At 40.2% G+C, this 21371-nt stretch overlaps 1 long non-coding RNA gene across 1 annotated transcript in view; it reads right to left on the bottom strand.

Moving 5' to 3' along the window:
- Positions 1–15843: 15843 nt before the first annotated feature.
- LOC147756278 (uncharacterized) overlaps positions 15844–21371 on the bottom strand; it is a 46814-nt gene continuing 41286 nt past the window's right edge. The window contains exons 6-7 of the long non-coding RNA XR_015326183.1: positions 17099–17189; positions 15844–16942 (exon numbers count right to left, since the gene is read on the bottom strand). This is a non-coding gene — a long non-coding RNA (uncharacterized LOC147756278). The remainder of the gene's footprint in view (positions 16943–17098; positions 17190–21371) is intronic.

Here is a 21371-nt window from a genome sequence, read left to right as displayed (position 1 = left end):
TGAATACTATTGATACTCTATCCTTTTATGCCATACAGCTATGTAGAACGTAGAACTATATATGTATAACAGATACCAGCGGAAAGCGCACAAAGACAACTTCACAGTATAAGAGTTATAATATGCTGACGGCTTTTTGGTACTGCAATCGATCTGAAGTCACCTAAGATGCGACAAAATTCTAATATTTCCAAGTTAACAGCCTTAAATCACAGAAGCCTGGTTGAAGTAAACCTTTGCCGTCTAACTGAGTCTGTATGTATTCAACACCCATTGTGTAACCCATAAACTACAGAAACGACAAGAGTTTTGTTAAATAATTTATATTAATCCAGCTGCTGTCATTTTAAAAAAAGATGCACATGAACTTCAACTAGGAACGCTTCGCCATTGTGGTATTCTTTCTGACACTTGAAGTCGGGACAATGATGGAGCGACGGTAAGCGTGTCACGTCAATCATCTGCTAGATATAATTTCCGGTGTTCCTATTAATTTGACGCAGATATATTTATTCACTCCTCGTATCGAGTCGAGCTACCGTCTTTTTTTCAGATCAACGAACTCCGAAAGTGCCATGTGTAACACGGTGACCAACTTTCCAAATGATCAGACATGGCGAAACGGAGAACCCCATAGACATCAATGACACCCTTGTTGACTATGGCCGTCAACCTGCGACGAGTTACTAAATGAACTTGAATAAATATTAGCCTTTTAGACAAAGTGGTGGCATCCGGACCGGCAATTTCTTTACAATGTTTTTAATTTTTTTTTCTACTGCTCCATCGCACCGCTTCTAGCTGGCTCACTCATTATTTTAAGTGGGACACAATCTACGGCTGCATTTACAGCCAACGATGAATGATAGCGCGACGTGACATAGGCGTTTCGCCTCAGCATCAACTGCTGGGGCGTTTCAGTTTTGCCGCATTTGGCTGATATCAAAGATGCTGCGTAGCGCGGATCAGAGTCGATGGTCAGTGGTCGCTTCAAGATCCCTCTGCCCGTCCCCGTCGGCGGTACTTTCCACAGTTACGCTGGACTCTTAAATCATGGAACGTAAAAAAATTTCTGACTTGAACGAATGGAAAGCACTGCGGTGCTAACTTCAGCATTTGCCGACTCTTGTATCACCTGCTAAAAAGAGTTATGTTTTTTTAGTTTAGGACACGGATTTCGCAATTAGATCAGTCCTCAATGCTTCGACCTAATGATGACATACACTGTGGCTCACAGCAAAATTCATTAGGCCAATGTTTCTAGGACCACGGATACAGAAAGTGGCTAGATTCACAGCTTTCGTGAAACGTGAAATTCAAACAATATCATAGACTTGCGCATGTATATCACTCCTTCGTAATTATTATTAGTCATCCAGACTGCGCTGTCAAGCTAGAGGTTGGTCATGCTGAATCTAGTTAGGAGCTCAGCCTTAATGGCCTTCTCGCCTCAGCGTTTCGAAGCAACTCAAGTACGTAAATATGCAATCCGCCTGGAACCATTATCCGCCCTAATGGCCTCCAAGACGCTTAAAATGGAAAATACTTTTAGCAAGAAAACGAGCGCCCATACATCTCCTCTGCAAACAAACCCCACACAGTATCAAATAATGATGATACAATTTTCTTCTATCTATCAAGGTGCTCGTAAACGATCCTGGACACTGTTTGTGGGGTGACTGACAATGAAGTCTCGCTGCTGCGATCAGCTCTGGGTTCTCTTCGTGTCACGACACGATACAGCCTCCTCTGACTGATTCGGCTGATGACAGCCGGACTGTCGTTCCACGGTTCTATGAGACATTTGGATACATTTCACTGGTTGAAATCTAGCTCAAGCTGCGAGCTGTCTGATTTACCTGTTCTTACTGGCAATGGTTCATGTGAATATTTGCGAGGACTGCTTAAAATGTTCAATGTGTCCACTGCTGCGCGTCTCCTTGCATCAGGGTGGCCTAATTTTCCCTTGACTATGACGCGTCACTCATGTGGCAGATAGCGAAAATCCTAAATCTGGGTATGCGCGGGACACGCATATACGTGTAAGGGCTATGCATACAATTTTATCAGTTTTACTATTTCACATCGTTGGAGGTATTTTGTTTGTTTACAGGACACCAAACTACCCTTGTACAATGGTAAGATGAATGTAAAAACTACCCGAAACGACACCCTTAGGTGCTTCGTTATGTCTAGCGCTGATAAAGTTTAGTGGTTCTAATTTGGACACGTAAACCATATCAACTGTATGTGTCGTAAGTATATATTTGATGTTATAGAACGGGCAAACAAAGCTAAGTGTTTGTTTAGACAAGAGCAGCTACCGATTGGCTTCCCATACGTAAGACGCCCTTTCTAACTGAGAATCAAGCAGCGCTGTCCCTTTGGCTAAGACACGACTAGTGAAGTCCCGTTAAGAAAGACAAATGTGTTTTATAAACAATCGGCGCTCTCCTGATGTTCGTGTTATGGCCAATCGGAAGGAAAGTAATGACGAAACTTGCCGGGCTACTTTTGGTTTTGTCATGGGAAATCGTTGCTTTATCTCTAAGCGCCTACTCCAGTAACTCGAATATCGTTTTACGTAATCTGCCATAATGTATTTTTTTTTTAGATACAATTATCGTCATCAGTGCTTCGTTAGCTGACCTCTCACTTTATCTTTTTTTTTTTCCAATTTTTTTAGCTAAATATTCAATGACGACATGCGCATGTCCAAAGCTCATCAGCGCCACAGCCGCGTTTTCAGCTAGATCTGAAGAACTGTGCGAATTTTCAAAATGTATGTAACACCTGTCCTAAGTGTGTCAGTAGAAAACGCTAAAAAATATTTGCGTTACAAACTGCAAGTTAAATAATAATCACATTAGCAATAGTGACGGTGGTTAAAATTAATGATCGGCGCGTGTCTCCTGTACGCCAACCAGCTTCAACCAGTGACTTGCAAAAATGTCATATGTAATGAGCCCACATTAAACAAAAAAAGATCCTCAAATCCTTTAGGTTTCCATATCTACAGGCTGACAATGCGAAGAGAACCACCGAATGTCTAACGACTCTGTGTTACATGAACAAAAACCACAAGTGATCAAATGAACGACCCTTATGATTCGCAATTAACAATAAAGAATCCTAAAAGAGACTCCGTCTAGGGATTGTCTTCGTGTAAGCTTTACGTCTTACTTCTTACGGCACGGTATTTATACCCATGACAAATCTGAGTCTTATCGATCTATCAAATACAGCGCTCATGGTTATGTAAGAGGGACCGGGACATTGATAGGCGACGAATCCTCTTACGAATATACCTCTTTTGCCGCGGTTCGGAGTAAAAAGAAAACTAATATTTCGATAGGTGGCACACTTTTTTATACCTACTAGTTCACTATAAATCATCGTCACCGAATTTTCGTCCCCAGCCAATACTTCTCGTTATTTACAGGTATCCAATAATAAGGGCGCGTCTTCGACCTGCTGCTTTTTGAAGCATACGGTTTTGAAATCAATAGATCGTTCTATGTGTCCATCTTTAATCCAACCGTAAGAAAAGTCTCTTAAACGGTCTCCAAAGCCGTTTTTTGGCCGGCGCTCTCAGTTACTATTTTTTGATTAGAATCTGTTGCTTTTTGGCTTGCGCAAATTCTGGCTTATTACAGAACTCAGAACTTTAAGTTATCGAAAGCTATAACCCTTTTTTCGGTCATGATTTAAATACGTAAACGTTGTTTGAACGTGTCAAGAGCCCGTAACCTTAAAAACTAGTATCCGACATGCGCTGAGGAGATGGAGGCAAATTATCCAATGTTGTTTATGTTGCTGCTAACGCAGAGAATTGATTATTTAAGAAATACCTTCCCTAAAAAGGAGTAGGAATGGATTTTTTGGAACAGCTGGAAAACCTGTTTTCCAGCTTACAGAGGACGCCGTCAAATGTTGTTATTTTTTTTGACTTGGGAAATGATTCAGTCACCTTTGCCACTTCTGCCTTCACAAAGCGGTTGCAAGTGAACGCATCAGCAATTTCCGGTGTGCAAAAGACTCTCAAGATTCGTGTTTCGAAAAGACTTCGAGATAATGTCCTAAACAAGAAAAGCCCAGCTTTTAGAGTTCATCGCCCATATTTATACAATTAACTTAACATTAGCTAGCTCGGAGGTGGTACAACATAGACGGCTTGGGTTGTGTGGCTTAAGATCAATTAGTTGGCCAAAAATGGACATTCTTTTAAAAATATGAAATGTAGGTTTTACTTAAATGAACCCTCAGGGAGGCATCCTTCAGCTTCAGTCATACGCGTTCCTATTTTAAATAACATAGAGATGAGGACCCTAGCGGCGAGGCTACTTAGTGCGTGTCTCTCGCTCTACTTGTTTAAGACTATTGAGGGTTGCCATTAAGAAAGGTCTATATTGACACCGCACTGAACTATACACACTATACAGTATCGCTTGTTATTTTTCCACATTCTTCTGTATCCTATGTTTGCCGATTCCCTGAAGGGACGTCTAGAATTGATAGCAATGTAATCTCTGCCCAATGATAATCAATATGCGGGGTGGTTAAGAAAGTGGCAAAACACTGAACAGACAATCCGAAAGTGACATTTCCTCATTGCTGCAATTGTTTTGGATCACCTGCGAGGCTTTCTGACTACGCTTTTTTGTTTCCTATATCTAATTAGCGTATTTTATTGCGTACCTTGAAATGAGGTCTCGTTTGCTTCTAATATTAAACTTTGGCCTCGATAAATCCTGGAACTTAAAAATGCCTAAATTGTCGTTGTTTGGTTTGCCTATTAAATTTACGCCGTTTTGGCATTATGCTCGTTACTAGATATACCCAGCCTCTGCTCACATGGCAAGCAGTACCCTTTGGCCACCTCAACGTGGCAAAGCTGTCTTTCAGCTGAGTCGGCGTCGACGTCTTCGTTTCGCCTTTGTCCGAATAGTGATAAAGCGCAGTTAGACGCACTTGAAACCGTTTAAAAATAAATTTATTACTTCATATGGGACAGATCGCACTGTGCCCGTCTTGAAATAATTGGTCTACGAACACTCACTCTGGATCCGTGCAAAAACCCGTACCGATCTGATCTGTGTAAGAAATACGTGTGGTTTTTTCGTCGTTAGCACAAGTAGTTTATTTGTATCTATTTTTATTATCAGATACTTTAATTGTAACCAGTCAAAAAAACTATATATATATATATATATATATATATATATATATATATATATATACATATAACTTATCGCAAACGCTCAGTTTGAAATTGTAGTCAAGATCTGAGCACTGACTTAATGCTTTGTGATGTTCCCATAGATTATAGTTAATGAAAGTACTACATATATTTTATTTCATTCGTCTTGCCCGAGCGCAGAGTTACAGGCGCTCTGTTTCCTATATAAAATATGTCTTTTTCTGCTATGGAACCTCAGCGAACTAAAAAGGATTTCCTCAGAGAAAGGACTGCGACATCCCGTTGCCCTAATGTGTAGTTTATCACGTTAGAAGCTAAGCACTTGTTCACAGGCAATTAAATGATTGATTTTGTGCTGTATCCCAAGTACAGATGTCACACCTGGGACTAGAGGCTTTGAAGAACATGAGATCCATTGTTTTTAATTACCGTAAATAAGTTCTGACCGCGTGTGTGATCGGTCGATTTGATGCTCATTCGTGTTCTAATTGCACGTACAAAAGCCCGCGGATGAACCCCCTACAGATCTGCAGCTAATGTTGTCATTACTGTCGTTGTTGTTGCTGCTGCAGACGTAGACAACACAATGTGCGAGTTTTCGCTTTCGGCTTGTTTTTGTGTGTGACACAGACCTATAGTTTCCTTGTACTGCCTCTTCTGTTTATATTAGGTCCTTATACCATATAGATATTATAGGCATCAAATAACGTTCTAAATATCCACGGATGTTTTGCACTTAAGGAGACGACAATTATAAGGGATACGAGCGCAAATTCATGCAAAAAGCCCGTGCTTCGTTACCTTAAATTGCTATGGGTAGCGGCGCTATAGCTGTCGTTCTTTTGTCGGCTGGCTCGCCACGTCAAAGTTCACCGACACAAGAAAAAATAACACTACGTTTTATCCATTGCTGTTCCGCTTAGAATGTGACTGCTGAAAATCGTCAACCTGCTATAGGCCAATAGTTCTGTCCTTAAATTGAATAGGGCAAAATCAAATTTACAGCGAGTTACTTCTTTCTTTCCTATTATCTGCTTTGAGCCAATTTACTCGAATATTGTATATTTTCAAAAACTGAAAATGCCTAAAAAATGTGGTGTGTGAAACATTAAACAGTCGACGCTAACAGGAAATATAGGGTTCGCAAAAGGGTCTAGAGAATCCACATGGTTACAAATTGTACCGAAAGTACATATTTATTGTCCGTCATTTCATAATACTAGGCGTAAGAAAAACACAAAGGAAAATTATGCAGAAATATATCGTCATCAATGCTGGTCCAGTGGCCTTGGAGATGGGTGTCAGTGTTTCATGAGATGTTACTTAAGCTAATGGTTATTACGGAGAAACACAAAAAACAACCTATTCTGGTCGTTTGAACGAATTGTCCACTGCGCGATTACAACACAATGAAGGCTACGATTTGCCTTCGAGGTCGAGTACATCGTCAATGTTTGCCGACGTCTATCGAGTCTGCGGCTCGACTGCTAAACTGAGCAGCGATTGTAAGTTCTGAGTTCCCCTGAGGGAAATGTTAGGCACAATTTTTGACCGTACCATCGCGTACCATGTTTGTATATGAAGATACTCAAAAGCAAGATTCAGTAGTAGCAAATATCAACCACGAGCACCAATTGAAAACTGGTGTCGGTCGATCGCTAGCTAATTAAATCTCCGATTGTAAATGCATATTGATAAGGAGGGTTCCACTTCGAACCCCCCGTACGCTCGAATGATTACTCCAAATCGAAGTAACGATATGAGTCACTTCAATTGAACGTATGTTGCAGGTAACGTTCGAGTTGATCATTACGAACAATTCGTTATTGAAGATCATGTTTTACTGTTCAAGTGTTTGACGTAAACGTTCGGTTTCATTGAAACGGTACTCGTTGCCCTCGCGACTTTTCCTGGTGCTTCTTCATCTGCTACTCCATTGACGTTTGCTCAATATTGCCGATTCACAATCAGGCGGGCAATATGTTGTTATTTCTATATGCTAAAATAATATCCTATCGTAAAAAATGATTACGCAATCACGCCCTGACTCTGGCTAACTATATCGCACCGTCGCTATAAATAATGCTCACTTTTCAGTGAACGTCCGTAAAGATTAGTATGATACATTTGTATCGACCTTTACCGCCGATAGAGTTCTTTAAAGCTTATACATTACAAATATACGCACAGTAATTAGATTATATATCCATATTTAATTTTAACTAGGATACATACTAGTTATGAATGTAATGATTATCTCCGAACCAATAAACACGGCAAAAAGTTAGCTATCGAATAGGAAGGGAAAGTACCGGCAATATTGTTATATTATATTATTATATATAACTTACTATGCACTATTCACACCTATCAGAGTAACTATAAGCATTGGTTAGGTAGGTAACTAAGCAAAATTGGTTCCGTGTAAGCGTTATAGCGCGAGACAGAAGTTACCTGTAATTTCACTTATGGGCTAAGGCTAGAAATGACTTTTAGTTGTATCGATAGGGTAACTTCTCTTAACAAATCTGTTTCAGCTTGCTTGTTTGGTCTTCTGTAGACAAGGGCACGACTAGCCGCCTACTGACTGACCTACGCTGTGTTTCGGTCCAGGAACCAACGAGAAATAACTGCAAATTTGTCTGAGCGATCAGAGTTCAATCATCTCACTCACTTCTGATAAAGTTGTCTCTAAGACGCCTCCAAGCGATGCGATTCGCGGACGCGGATAATGAAGAAGCGGTGAAAACCTATTGAACAAACATAGAAACAAGATGGCAGAGTTACGTCAAGTTAAAAGGATAATGGATAGAGTACATTTGTTTTCATCATGTTGTTTCACTTGTGTTAAACAATGAACCACAGGCTGGTCAATGAGCTACATTTTTGAGTGCCCCTCGTTGGCTTACGTACGTGTAACTTTGCTTGAGGGTATTCAGTTCATGCTCCTACGGTCCAGCCGTCGCTACAGACGTATAGAAAGATTGCAGCGTTAACAGCATCAATTGCCGGTTTCAATGTAACCGGTAAGAATATTTCGTACATGAAATTTCCGTGTGCGGTTCGCTTTAAACGACTGGATGGGTTATGGCCGCCACCGTCGCCGCTAGTGAATCACCTGTGTAACGGAGCGTTACAATTTAAATCAATCGCTGATTGATGATTCTGCCGAACGACAGGAACGACCAGAAGCTGAGACTGTCTCCTGGCAAGTACAAGTAAGCGTAATTAGGACGAAATGGCGCATATATGGCGCATTTAATTCAAGGTCATCAGTTCTGCCAATAAGAAAGAACATCGTGGAGTACATCGTATATAGCTAATGCTCTGCAGTGCTAGATTCTAACACGCCTGTGTTAGTGAGTGTGGGTGTGTCTGTTAAAAAAAAAAGAACTGAACCGGTCTTATTCATACGAAATAGTTCCCATCTTAGAAGTGTCTTTCGAAATTGCTCTAGCGTGACAAGTGAGGCTTCGTTTCGCCGAATGTTCATAATATGACAAATATGCGACCTCACTACGAGCAGAAATTACTTCCGTAAATGTTTGCCCTGCAGTGAATGCAATGGCATCGATATCGATGTCCTACTCTTTCGAGCAACGTCAACAGCGTATGTATGATGATTCTAATTTGCCAGTAACAGAATCATATCCGGGGAAAGCGTGCCAGTGCGCTGGAAGAACATCGATGCATGTCTTGCGATCCGTATGTAGCAAGTAATACATACAGCATACAGTCTTTCATGATTCAGTTTTATACTTCGTTTTTTCTTTACTTCTGCATTGCAAGGGTTCAGACAAAACGTCACAGAGCAGGATTAAAATTTATTCATGTAAAATGTAATTGAATGTCGTCGCAAGGGACGCTCATGGCCGAAGGCAGACATTCTTCCTCGAAAAGCCTTACACTAGTCCTGAACAAATGCGCCTTTATGTAAGGTCTAAAAAGCTTGTTGTCCCATTCAGGCTATTGCTGAATAAGAACATTTGAAAAAGAAGATCTCTGGACCATGTTATACTCAACCAGCAACAGCATCAGCGGGACAACCCAACCGAGTCATACTAATAAGGACCAAACACGGCAAAGATCCATTGCACGGCACTGCCGTGCAGGCCGAAATCGGTTCTGTCGTTGAGAACGTTGGCTATAGACTAATGGATCGTGCAACGAATAGTACGTCTGTGTTCATCAGGTAACGAGGAAGCCATAAACAAAGCTGGTCTTTTTACGACATCTCTCATGTGCTGTGTTCTAAAGGCCTCCTGAAACACCAAGGCGCCCTCATGAAACCGAAGACCTTTCCGGGAGCAGAGCTCCGTGTCGTAGCATAGAGCAACGCGTTGATCAAGCAGCCACCGTTAACCACTACTGACCCAGTTCCTTCCTGTTTCCTCTTGAACGCATAAAGGCATAGGCACTTGCGTGGCATACTTATATGAGAAATATTACCTACGCAGAATTATCTGTCAACCACAGTTGCTAATCAAGTCCCGCCGCAGATCATTGCAGAATACGGTGATTCGATGACAACACACGCAACCTGATTATGGGGCCTAGTCCCTACTACGTCCTGAGTGGGAAAAACTAGACGAATCAGACCCGTCGGATCCTTTCCCTACGTTCTCTATATGAAATTGTCTAATGAATGTAATTGTTCGTAGTGTCATTGCCCTGCGGTGGACTGCAATAGTAGTGGAGGTAACACTTCAATACCGCGGTGATAGCAGACTGTTAAGAATATAAGTTTTATTGAATAATGGCAATGTTATAGTCCGTACCTTGTATGTGGTCGTGTGGCAAGAGGAAGAGACCCCAGGTTTTTCTGCCCATTTTTATCTGTCATAACTGTCGCTTATATAATTATACGAACATTGTGCGTACTTCTATAAGCATTAATCGAATAAATGGTATTAAAATATGATGAAGGGGTTAAGCACACGTTATTTCTGGTATGCCCGTTTTAGCTTCTGGGCGGAGAACCTATTACGTCAGAATATGTAGGGGAATTCTGCCTATAACAGATGAAATTTCTCATTAATTTAGATTAGCGTAACGGAAAATGAGCGATCTTAGATCCCAGGCCTCATTCCAAGGTTATGCACTTCAGGCCGCGCATAGGAACTTGATCTTCCTGTTCAAAGCTTTAACTAGCTTTAGCAGGTGATGGCCGTCTATTGATTTCTTGTATATTTTCTGTATATACACGAGAAACGTTCGGGATCTGCAACACCTAGATGCTTCCCGCTACTTAAAAGGTTGTCCTCATTTTGTTATTATCAAATATATGAAACTCACTCGAAAATTATCCTAGGCTCATCTATCGGCGGTGCGATGCTAAGCGTTGTAAAAGGGTCCCTTCAACATTGCAGTTAGGACAGCAGTATGTTTTAGGTCGTGAGTACGCCTCTGACTAGTTCAAAGGCAGCAGCTTCTTTCTGTTATTCAATGATGATTATTGAAGCTACATAAGGCATATGTCATAGGTATCGAGCTGAATTATTCCGGTTGCGCTACGAAAAACAGTATCTTAAAACTAACCTTTGATTCGAGCTCTTCATTCTGTCGTTAGTTGGTTTTTTATCTTCTTTATTTGTGATCTCTTCTCTATTGAAACATTTGAAAACTTGCAATTCCATGACTTTGTTCCAAAACGAATTATATCCAGTAGTGTGGATTTATTACAACTTATTTTGCAGGAAGCCTTAGAATGTTATAGCGTCGCAACGATTTTCATGTATAATTTTCAGTTTACAGAATCCATTTGACCATTGACCTTAATTTAAGTAATGTTTTTTTATTTGACTTTCGATTAATAATATACATGTCTTTGTTATTAAAAAGTAAACAAAGATTATTAATAGGGTAGCGCTCCGTATGTTTCAATGGCTCTAAAAGCTAGATTTGTCGCCAGTTCACCAATAATAGATGACACAAAGGAGAAGCTGCAGAAAGGTTCTAACTAGAACGTACCTTGAGACGCCCTTGTCAACCAGCGATACGCGGGCCCGTAAAGCTGTTACGTAGATTTTTTAGACCCATGGCTAAGAGACAAGCTGGTTCTAGAAAGGGGACCTTTGACCTGAGAAAAATCTTTAAATATTTCCGTTGTCTATTCTATGCACGAAACTCAAGTCAGTATATGCGTATACCTGAAACCGATTGGATATTCTGTACACGCTTCAAAAGCTATCCATTGCTATCGCTCGGATGATTAGGAAGCATCATAGATAGGTAACTCAATCCCCGTAACACAAGGTATCAATTTAAAATACTACGACCTTCTTGTCTGACGTCTAACGAAGTATTTCTGCTGCTTTACGGCTTATGTATAGTGATTGATTTCATTGACTCAAATGTTTCATGAGCATCACTTATTGCTTATATTCCACAAGAGAAAAAACGGTGATTCTGTTCGTTTCCAAACTGGTTCATAGCAGGGCGGCTGGACGTAGAGGGGGCTGCATCCTTCGAAAAATGTCTTCGAGTACGCGTGTCTAAATTTGAGTTTTATACATATATTTTTTTCTATTTCTCTAAATAACTTTTCGTCGAAGGCACCTTTTCGATAAGATATATGGTTCAATTTATTATTACGGTTGTGGTTCCTTTCTTCGTTTGTATTTTATCAACTCGGTTCTTCTCTATTACAATGTATTATTATCAACGTTCTTTGTGTTGCTCTTCGACTCCACCGCCGACGCTCTGCAAAGGCAATTGACGTACCCTGGTTTTTTTCATAGGATTCATGTGAAAGGCCGACCACCCTACTACCCAGTTAAGTATTATTGCAAAAATAAGCACCAGCCTGTACATCGTCCTCGGACGCCTCCGTGGCGGCATTTCTCCGAGGGGGTGATATTTGATCGAAGCTCTCGACAGTTTCGCTTCCATTACACTAAACCTTTGGACAAGAAAAAGTAACGTTTGTCCTTGTAGCTTTTTTAGAACTACAAAAATAAAACGTTCCGATTCACTGTATTCGTACTGGAATCGTTGCCAAATCTTGAAGTTGAAAAGTTGACATTAAAGCACCGAGTCCCACTGACGTCTAGATATTGTAGTTCGTAGAAATGATCTGATCTGGGTTCTGATGAGATCTCGGCAAGAGATTGCATTCACTCTATGTACTGTTAAACACTTTTGATCTACTCATTATTAGACGATCGTTCGGATTAAATTGATACTACTGTTTCTTCTTTCCGATAGTTTTCGTTGAGAACGAGCTTTTTCCGTGTACGTTATGCCATAAGGGCTCTCGTACGTTGCTGCAAGGGAAAACCTTCTCGCGGTGGCGCGTGAGCCTGCCAGCCAATAAGGGTCAACTGTTCAAGGTACTAATATTGAAGTGGAGATTTTTACAAATTGCTTCATATAACTTTCAACTGATTCCGCTTCTATGTTTACGATGCTACAGCAAAACAATTAGCACGCATAAACGGACTATGAATTATATACACAAAAGAGAAATGGCATAAGTCACCTTATGGTAATATAACAACAAGGTAGTAGAAATGAAACGGTAATTACCGCGATTAGTAACGATCAAAATCGTTGGCGGCACCCATACGCGTCGTCGACTAAAGAGCAGAAGAGTGATTAATTAGTATTTGATCGTTTTTTTGAAAATCCTTGAAAAGGGACAGAAGTTTTTCGATGACCAGGACTTGAACTTGAGATTCGTTTTGTACTAAAAATGCTTTTGTAAATTAGTTCATGATCGAATATGAATTTTGTAAGTTTGTGCCCAAAACATTTCCAAATAATATCAGAATCATTGATATTCGCTATTCGACAAATAAGGCTGATATACTTATAGCTATAGACTTTTTGTGGGTCCAGTACCACATATCAAGAAGTATTTATGAACTAAATTTCTACGTACAACTATAAAATGCTCACAGCGGGAATAACTTGAAGTGAGGAGCACAAAAGAGTTAACTTACCCGCAAACGTTTTCTTGATTTCAATCCTAAGTGACTTTTTGTTTTCCAATGATGCGCGTACAGCGCTGACAAATTTGCGACAATAAACTGATTACGCGCGTCAGTGGGGTCGGTATCTTTGAACGTTGATTGTATATTGTGTACATACGTATCCAATATGAAGTTCGTACAAAGTACATATTTCTCTGTGCTCTAGCAATGCAGCGAAAAAGATGTTGCTGGCTATTCGAGGCACACTAGTGCTTATCATGATAAGCGAGCATGCCCAAAATGCAAGTGCGTTATCGGTACCAGACGAATTCTGGTCGGATTGTACCTACCGCTACCGAGAGCCTTGAACGTAGCCATTATTGCTGAGCGTCTGAAGAGTTTCCGAAAAGCTACTGGAGATGGCGACTAAACAGATTGTCTCCTTCGACACCTCAACGAGAGTCCGAATAGTGAATGCTATGAAAAATGATGTCTTAACGACGGAAGGGTCTAGTGAATCTTTGAAGCTTCGTTTGTTAGTACTAGCCTTGATATTTAGAAAACTATCATAATTTGCGGAGTTTGTAGATGATGATGATGCAAAAAATACACCAAACGTTTCTCGACCGAAACGATGTCGTACTAAGATGATAGTTCTAGGTGCGCCACATTTAAAATGAGGTCCGAAATCTTATACGGGATCGTATAGTCTGGTAAGTAATTTAAATCGTAGCCAATGCCTGCCATTGATAGGAAGTAGGCCATTATTTGTAGGCCTTTTTCTACAATTACGTTAATTTGCATCATTTACTGTTCATTATTAAGCTATTCATCCTAAAAGAAAAATGAGAACACGTTACAATGCTTATATTTCGGCAAGTTCTTAGAGTCTTAAAATCACTCTCCGAAATGAGAAAAATGGCCAGGTACAACACGTCGTACTGCGTACATTTGGGATGAGAATGCAAAATCCAAACGATCACTTTAGCCCTTTAGTTCTTTCAAAGACGTAGGCTATTTTTGGGTGAATGTCCAAGCACCTATACGATTCGGCCCAAGCTTTGATCAGGCTTACTCGTCCTACCATCAGACGAACGTGGCAAATTCCTCTGAGCCATGATACATCTGAGCAGATTGGTTGTATCAGTTTTGCTTTATCAGAGTCCTTCAAATCATTCTTATTTGACGAGTGTTCTAATTATAACAGACAAGAAAAAGCGTTACTTTACCTATATAAATTTAGCTTTCCGACGATTTAGGCGAATCACCTTAGCCTGTTGAGAGTGGAACATCAGAGAAGCGTCACATACTGAGGAACAGCTCCGATCATTGATTCTCACTAACCATACTAGAGGAACTATTATATATCGAATTAGATTAGAACAGGTACAATATTTTCAAATGACAAAAAAATCGTTATTTACTGATGAATACCTCCTTAATTTCTGCGCTTGTCAGACACCGTTGCTACCAAGATCTGTGCCCACAGTGAAGCTCATTATTGGTTCGGATAAAGACCAATTAGGACAACGAAAACAAGTTAGATATTGTACGGACGAAGCTTAGCAGTTGCTTACCAACCTGTTTATCAGCATAGAAAATTGTTGATAATGAGTATTTCTATGCATCATGCAAACTTAGAAAGGTTGTCCTTTCACCTCTTTGCAGCGGTCTCACCGAGCTAGAACAGAACGGACAACCCACCTTAATCCAGGAGGTCTACCGGACAAAACCACTATTTTGTAGCCGAGCCACTCTGTTGATGAGTAAAATATTCATTTCTGTCATTATGGAAAATTATCCCATTTTTACCGTCGCAACATTAACAACAGCCGAGAGCTTTGTCTACTGTAGAGATAATTGCTGGTATCTGGGTTTTTTAAAGATGTGTGGGCGGACGGAAACGGTACGTGCGCCTCAAAAAATGCACTTTATCTGTGCGCGAAAATTCCATAATGACTTTGGCAAAATGGACGAAAGGGGCCGCATTAATAATTGGCCTTTCACGAAAATCATGTTGATGGAACTTACAAACGAAAGTGGATAATTGCTACCAAGTAACAATTTACAGCATGAGATTACTTTTGGGGACTTACTTCAGCGCTACCTTCAACGAACAGATTTCTGATAATTTCTGCTGGGGCCGTAACCTTTAACCTTCTGCGCGTTCAATAGAGCTCTGTGATTTGATTTTTTTTTTTTTTGTTTTAGTAAAGACATTTAGTCAAGCCTAGATAGAACTGTTTCCAGCAGCCGAAAGTGACATAGGGGACCTCGATGAACTTGTGCGTAATTGCGGTGGCAGCGGCCGTTTTTATTAGGGGACGGCATGGTTTTTACAAGCACTAGTGCATGTAGCAAATAAGGAGCAAGATACGATCCTTGAATAGTTAAAATACCGTTTTGAAGGTTTACTGGAAAAACTTCCCATAAATCAAGCGAGATCCACCTTGGTTAGATCTCTAGTCGGGGTAGGTTCTTGACACCATATTTTTTTGTTGAGGAGATTCCGATAATTTGTTCATATACAAAGAATAGCAAACGATACCAGGAAATCGTTTGCTGGAACTGTTTATGAGATTTAAATAATAGCAGGCAGCGTTGAACAGATCTGTTTCATGAACATCTTTACCAAATTATAGAGCATTTGTTCCTTCCAAATAAAAGTATACCGACATAACTTTAGTAACCGTAATTAGCTCAAATTTTCCTTAGGAAAATTACAAACTTCAGGACCTTGATAAAATTCATTGATGTTCTTCATTTGCTTTTCGCAAAGCTTCAAGCGCTGCCTCTATATTTAGCTCCTTACGAATTAGTAGTTGACAGCGTATCTCATTTGGTATATGTCCGTTTTGGGCCTATTGAGTAACGTCCTAAGGTATACATTGGTGTCCTGCTGCCGAAGAAAACCCAGTCAACCATACAATAGGAAAAAGTGCATTGATGAATTCATTGTTTATAACATATATACAGGAATTAATTATAGAGTGCGCTAGAAAGTTCATTATTTATCTGCGATTTGAAAACGAAAATTATTCAGTCTTCTCGGTAGAAGTATTATAAATCACGATATACTCGAATCTTAATTTAGAAGTACGACTATTATATTTTTAGAGCTGCTGCTGCTACTACAGATAACGGGGAATTAGAAAATTATTTTAAAAAACGAGAAGTTTTTTATTCTTCCTCTCCACTGGAATTATGTAAGAAGCCATAAAAATTTTACACGAACTCTCTTCACGTTGTGTTCACAACAACGTGATGTCCGGCGTGATGTATAGACTACTGACAGAGTATTTAGTCCGGCTCGTTAATTCTGAAAGACTTTTCTCTTCGAAGGGTTCGGTTTGATATTCGGATCGTGTCATACGGCCATTTGTTGGCATACGTACTCACGCTCAGTCTAAGAAGCAGAAACGATGTTCGTTCGAGCCTCTAATAATAGAGATGAAGCCGAATAGACCGAAGTAGTAGGTACCAAAGTGGCCGTATAAAACCATAATACAATTATTTACAGGTCCGTTCACGTTTTTTTTTTTTCCGCTCTTCCGAACGACGACGGCGAAGTGTCTGTTTGCCATAATAACGTCTCCCTCACTGAGGCGTTGCGATGGCTAGCTCGGAAAAGGTAGTGCCAAATCACCATGAATCGTTCGTCATCCGCTTCGAAAAATGTCGTCGTTTCAGCCTCTTTTGGCACCACATCTAACGGGGGCTGAGATTGCTGCGTCAACGACCATTACTGCGTAGAGTAACCGTGACCGATTCGTTCAGACGAGCCGTCCTCCTAAAAGTGCACAGCACGAACGAAGCCAGTTGTCGCTTCCTGATGAAACATAAAATCATGGAGAAAATTCAGCATGTTTTGTTTATAATATGGTTATACGTATTTGCTATTTCTTTTATTATTTATGTTATATGTATAATGGTGTTATTAGTGATGATAATGAAGCTGCTGGCGGCGGTAATACGCGACACGAACAGGAGACTTCATGTGAGCATGTTATTGTTATAAAGGATCGAGCAAAAGATGAAATTCCGTCGCAAAGAAACGCCTGGCTGTGATAAACTGTCTGAAAACGAAAAAAAAAAAAAAAAAAAAATGTAAGAGATGAAACGCTGTGATACTCTAGTGGCTATGATAGATCTACAACATCACTCAGAGACTGGTATCGGTGATGCTAGCATTGTATGATTTCTTTCGTTCTATCAAATACATTACCCTTCTAGTAATAAAGGAGACGTTCGTATCTTGTTGCCTATAAAAGAAAGATTAGTATAATCCCTTACGAATGGTTTTCGCTGCTTGCAAAATAAATTTGCTCTATATTTATTTAATGATAATTGTAAGCAGTGTTCGCCGGCGACTGACAACTAAAATAAAAGTGCTTTAAAACCTTTTGTCTAAAATTGTGCGATAAGTAATGGTCTAGAGAGAGAGAGAGAGAGAGGGAGGGAGGGAAAGAGCCTATGAAGCGTATATAGTGAGCCACAGTTTATATCGAAACAAAGGGGTTACGGGAAATAGAAATTTATGGAGAAGTTAGTGAAGTGGAATAGTTGATGCGTTATGTGAGTGTATCACAGACTTGGTATTTTAGGCCATATTCAGTGGCATAATCCTAAATAATTGTATGACTTTTTCTGAAATTGAAGGTATCCTCTATTAGCCCAACAAAGATCTATCACAGGTTGTTAGAAGATGAAGAACTTCTAGTACCGTAATCCCTAGTTTATGTCATAAGTCAAAAAATATTTCACATCTAATTCGAGGTTATATAAGTGGTATTGGCAATATAACATTGTTATTATATCAAGTTACTGAAGTCCTTCATTTCAATTATTTGTAGGTTTAAATGTTTTCTCGGAGGTACGATCGCTTTGGAAGATTCAATAGCAGATCTTTTGACCGTGCCATAGACGACATTTTATCGAAAGTTTAACCAAGAATAGCATGATATTTACGCGTATCGTTGTTATTTTTGATTACTGCTCATCCATGTATTCAATTAAGTTAGCTTCTTTTTTCAGACGCACCGTTAAAGTAAATATATTTTACCAAACTATAGCAACTATCTAATAACAATAGTTATTACGGACACTCATAACCATATGTGCTAATATTTATCGGCCTCTGCTTTTATTATTCGCACAATTTTTTTCATCATTTTCTAAATATCTAATTAGAACAATTTCTATCGTATATATATATATATATATATATATATATATATAGACAGCCAAACGGCGATCGCATAGGCAGTTACTTTACTTTGAAGGGAGATATTGTAATCGAAAATCTCACTAGTGTTAATCCTATCACGCTATTGTCAGAGCCTCAGGGGTTTAGTATGCCTGTTCTCAATGATTACCGTCTTTCTAATAGAAAAGCTGCCGTCTGTTGACAGTCGCGAACACTCCCTTCCGCAACAAAGATACTGGCCGAACATAAAAAGATCAAAAACTAATAACAATACCCGTAAACGTTTATCATTCGATGACAATAATGAAAAAGAGTCTTTGCTTACACAAATATACTCAACTCAACCAGGCTAATGATATGTAGGCAGATATATCATTTTGCTTAATTTACCCTTTAAAAAGTACTTAATAAATTAGCGACATGCTACTTGGGACGAACCTTAGTAAGCTTCGCTGGCGTTCCTTGAGATGTAGCATAAAAACGTTTATGACAATTAAAAAAAATGATTGCTTCAGGAATCGAGGACAATGATAGGTTGTATTTAAACCTTCGACAAATACGTATTTGTGGTTCTGGCGCACTTCACAACAAAATTAAACCCGAACAGCTTTCCGCTGCCCGATTAATCCGAGTACAATTATAGCAAGCACCTCTATATGGCTACTAATTCTAAATCTTCCACATTGACGGATAAATAATAAATAAAAAATCGCACAGAAGTAGATAGACTAATAGCATTCGTTTCTCTTCTTGGAAAAAGTTTGTCTTCTTTTCAGCGCCTTGCTAGATAAAAGTAAGTTTTGTTTTTGCTGTTTTGTCTATTACACACACAGGAACCGTGACGGGGTGAAAATACGGTGACGTTCCCTATTTGACCAGGGCCCGTATCAGAGGTCGAAAATGCTTTCCAAAGACCCCGCCTCGAAGGTCGAACGGGTGCTCCCTAGTGCAGTTCGATGTCCACAGAATCCAGCATTGCTGTCTTTCGGAGCAAATCTTTCAGAGCTTGAGCGGCAATACCCGGCGCCCGAAATGCAATAATTTAAAATTTATCATTCAACTAGTGTTTCGACGTCGCTTAAGGGACAGGACATCGAAGATACTATATCGCGGATTACACTTGCGGGCCGTGTTTCATCGTTGAGGTGCCACGTTTTAGGTTGAACATCAATCGTTCAAGAAAGAAATAAAGTTGATCACAAAAAGTGTGGGTCCGTAAAAATCTCATTGCTGGAGATTTTAGATTGATGATAAGGTTTTCCCTATGAGAAAAAACCGCTACCATAAGTGCAAAGATTGTAATTTCCCCGAACGACAGACCGATAATGGTATTGCCGTAGCGCAAATGGTTTTGCTATGCGTTCATTCAACCAGCGTAGAATACTTCCTAGAAGCTTGTAATAAAAAATAGGGAAGGGCTTCGAAACTTCCAAGCATGGGATTAAATTGGCTACGCTTTAAAGAGCATGGCACTCCGCTTGAGCCGTTTGGCGGACCTCCGACGGCGGACCGAGTTTCGACGACCACTAAGTTGTACCATCGCTGTCGTTGCAAGAAGACGGCGCAATGAATCAGGTATCGAATATGCTCGTCTTAACGAGCGCATAGTCGACAAGTAAACCGTTAATGCTATGTTATCGATTCAGGTCACTACGGAAACATCATTATGAGAATATTTGTTTTATACAGTTTTGTACAGTTCCTTCTCCAACGCTGCGAAACACTTGAGGTGTAAAAGAACCTACCTAAACGTGGCTATCTTCAGCCACCGATACTTTCCTTTAGGATACTTTTTAATAAAGTGTCTTTTGACCTTTTTGTACGCGATGGAATGCACGGCCAATGCGAGGTTCGGAAGCTTTTCGTACGATCTGTAACAGACATAATCCATCTACACGTAGCTTTTAGCTACGTCGCTGAGATCCGAATCGATCGTGACGAGCATGTTACCACTTTCGTACGTTGACGAAGCTTATATCTTCGGACATAAAAGCTGGGCTCCATGCCTCTCCGGTAACGCAAAGGGATCTAATGGCTGTGCTGTAATAACGATGGCTGGGCAAGATGACTACATTGGACAGCGTTATCTTTTGTAGGCACCAGACACCGGCAGACATAGTGGTCATTGATCATGATGAACGATGGTAGTTGCTCTTACGTGACACTGGAATAGACACTAGAGGTGCTAGTTGTAAATTGAAAGAAAAGCTGCTGTTCCCTTCTTACTCAACGGCTCTGGACTCAACATGTTGGCTCTCCAGGAGTTGGAAAAATTTGCGAAGGCTGCTTCCTTGGATTATTGTCGTGACGAGACACTGCAGGCTGATCAATTCCTAAACAGCGCCTTGGACCGACGCTGGTATGACCCTTTTCATATAAGAAACAGCTTTGTAACAGAATTTTTATCGTGAAAAATGCCGTTACCAGACGTCTTCGCTGAAGCAGGGCCACAGAACTTCAACCTTCCTGGTGTGAAAGGCTTGGCTGAGGTTCTTATGCGTTATTCCTTGGAACGGCTTTTACACTTTTCTGCTCGTTGCCGCACACAAAGAACGCTGATGTTGGAGCTAGTTAAATCGAAGTCAGCCGTAAGCACAATGGTCTTGCGGAAAAGCCCGGTTGGCTTCCATATATCGGCTTGTGGAGCATGCGCAGTACCCGTTCGATTGCGAATTTGCAGAGGATATGAACCCCAGCTTCATGAACGTTAAAGCAGTTAACGAAACTCGTGTTGTTTTCACAATCGCTACAATGACTACTGCCTCGCATTGTCAGCCGGTGATGTTATCCGACTTAACTTATTAAGAAGTTGACATGACCAGCCAACGAATCCTTCAGACATATTCACGCTACGATTATGGCCCCATATGCTCGTGCTGTCTCTGAAACAAAATTCGACTGTTGAAAGACAATGGACTCCGATTAAGTTTTCTACAGTAACTGCCATTACGGCATTTGATTTGGGAAAAGCCTGAAGACTCTCTGAAGAGGTTTTTCAGCTCAAGCAAGCCTACCCGATTTTCCTCCGACTTAGTAACTATAATAATTTGGC

The sequence above is a fragment of the Varroa destructor genome, unplaced genomic scaffold, assembly GCF_002443255.2.
Source record: "Varroa destructor unplaced genomic scaffold, Vdes_3.0 BEIS01000004.1, whole genome shotgun sequence".
Lineage (NCBI taxonomy): Eukaryota > Metazoa > Arthropoda > Arachnida > Mesostigmata > Varroidae > Varroa > Varroa destructor.
Note: the sequence above shows the minus strand (reverse complement) of the source record. Positions and strands in the feature narration are given on the sequence as shown.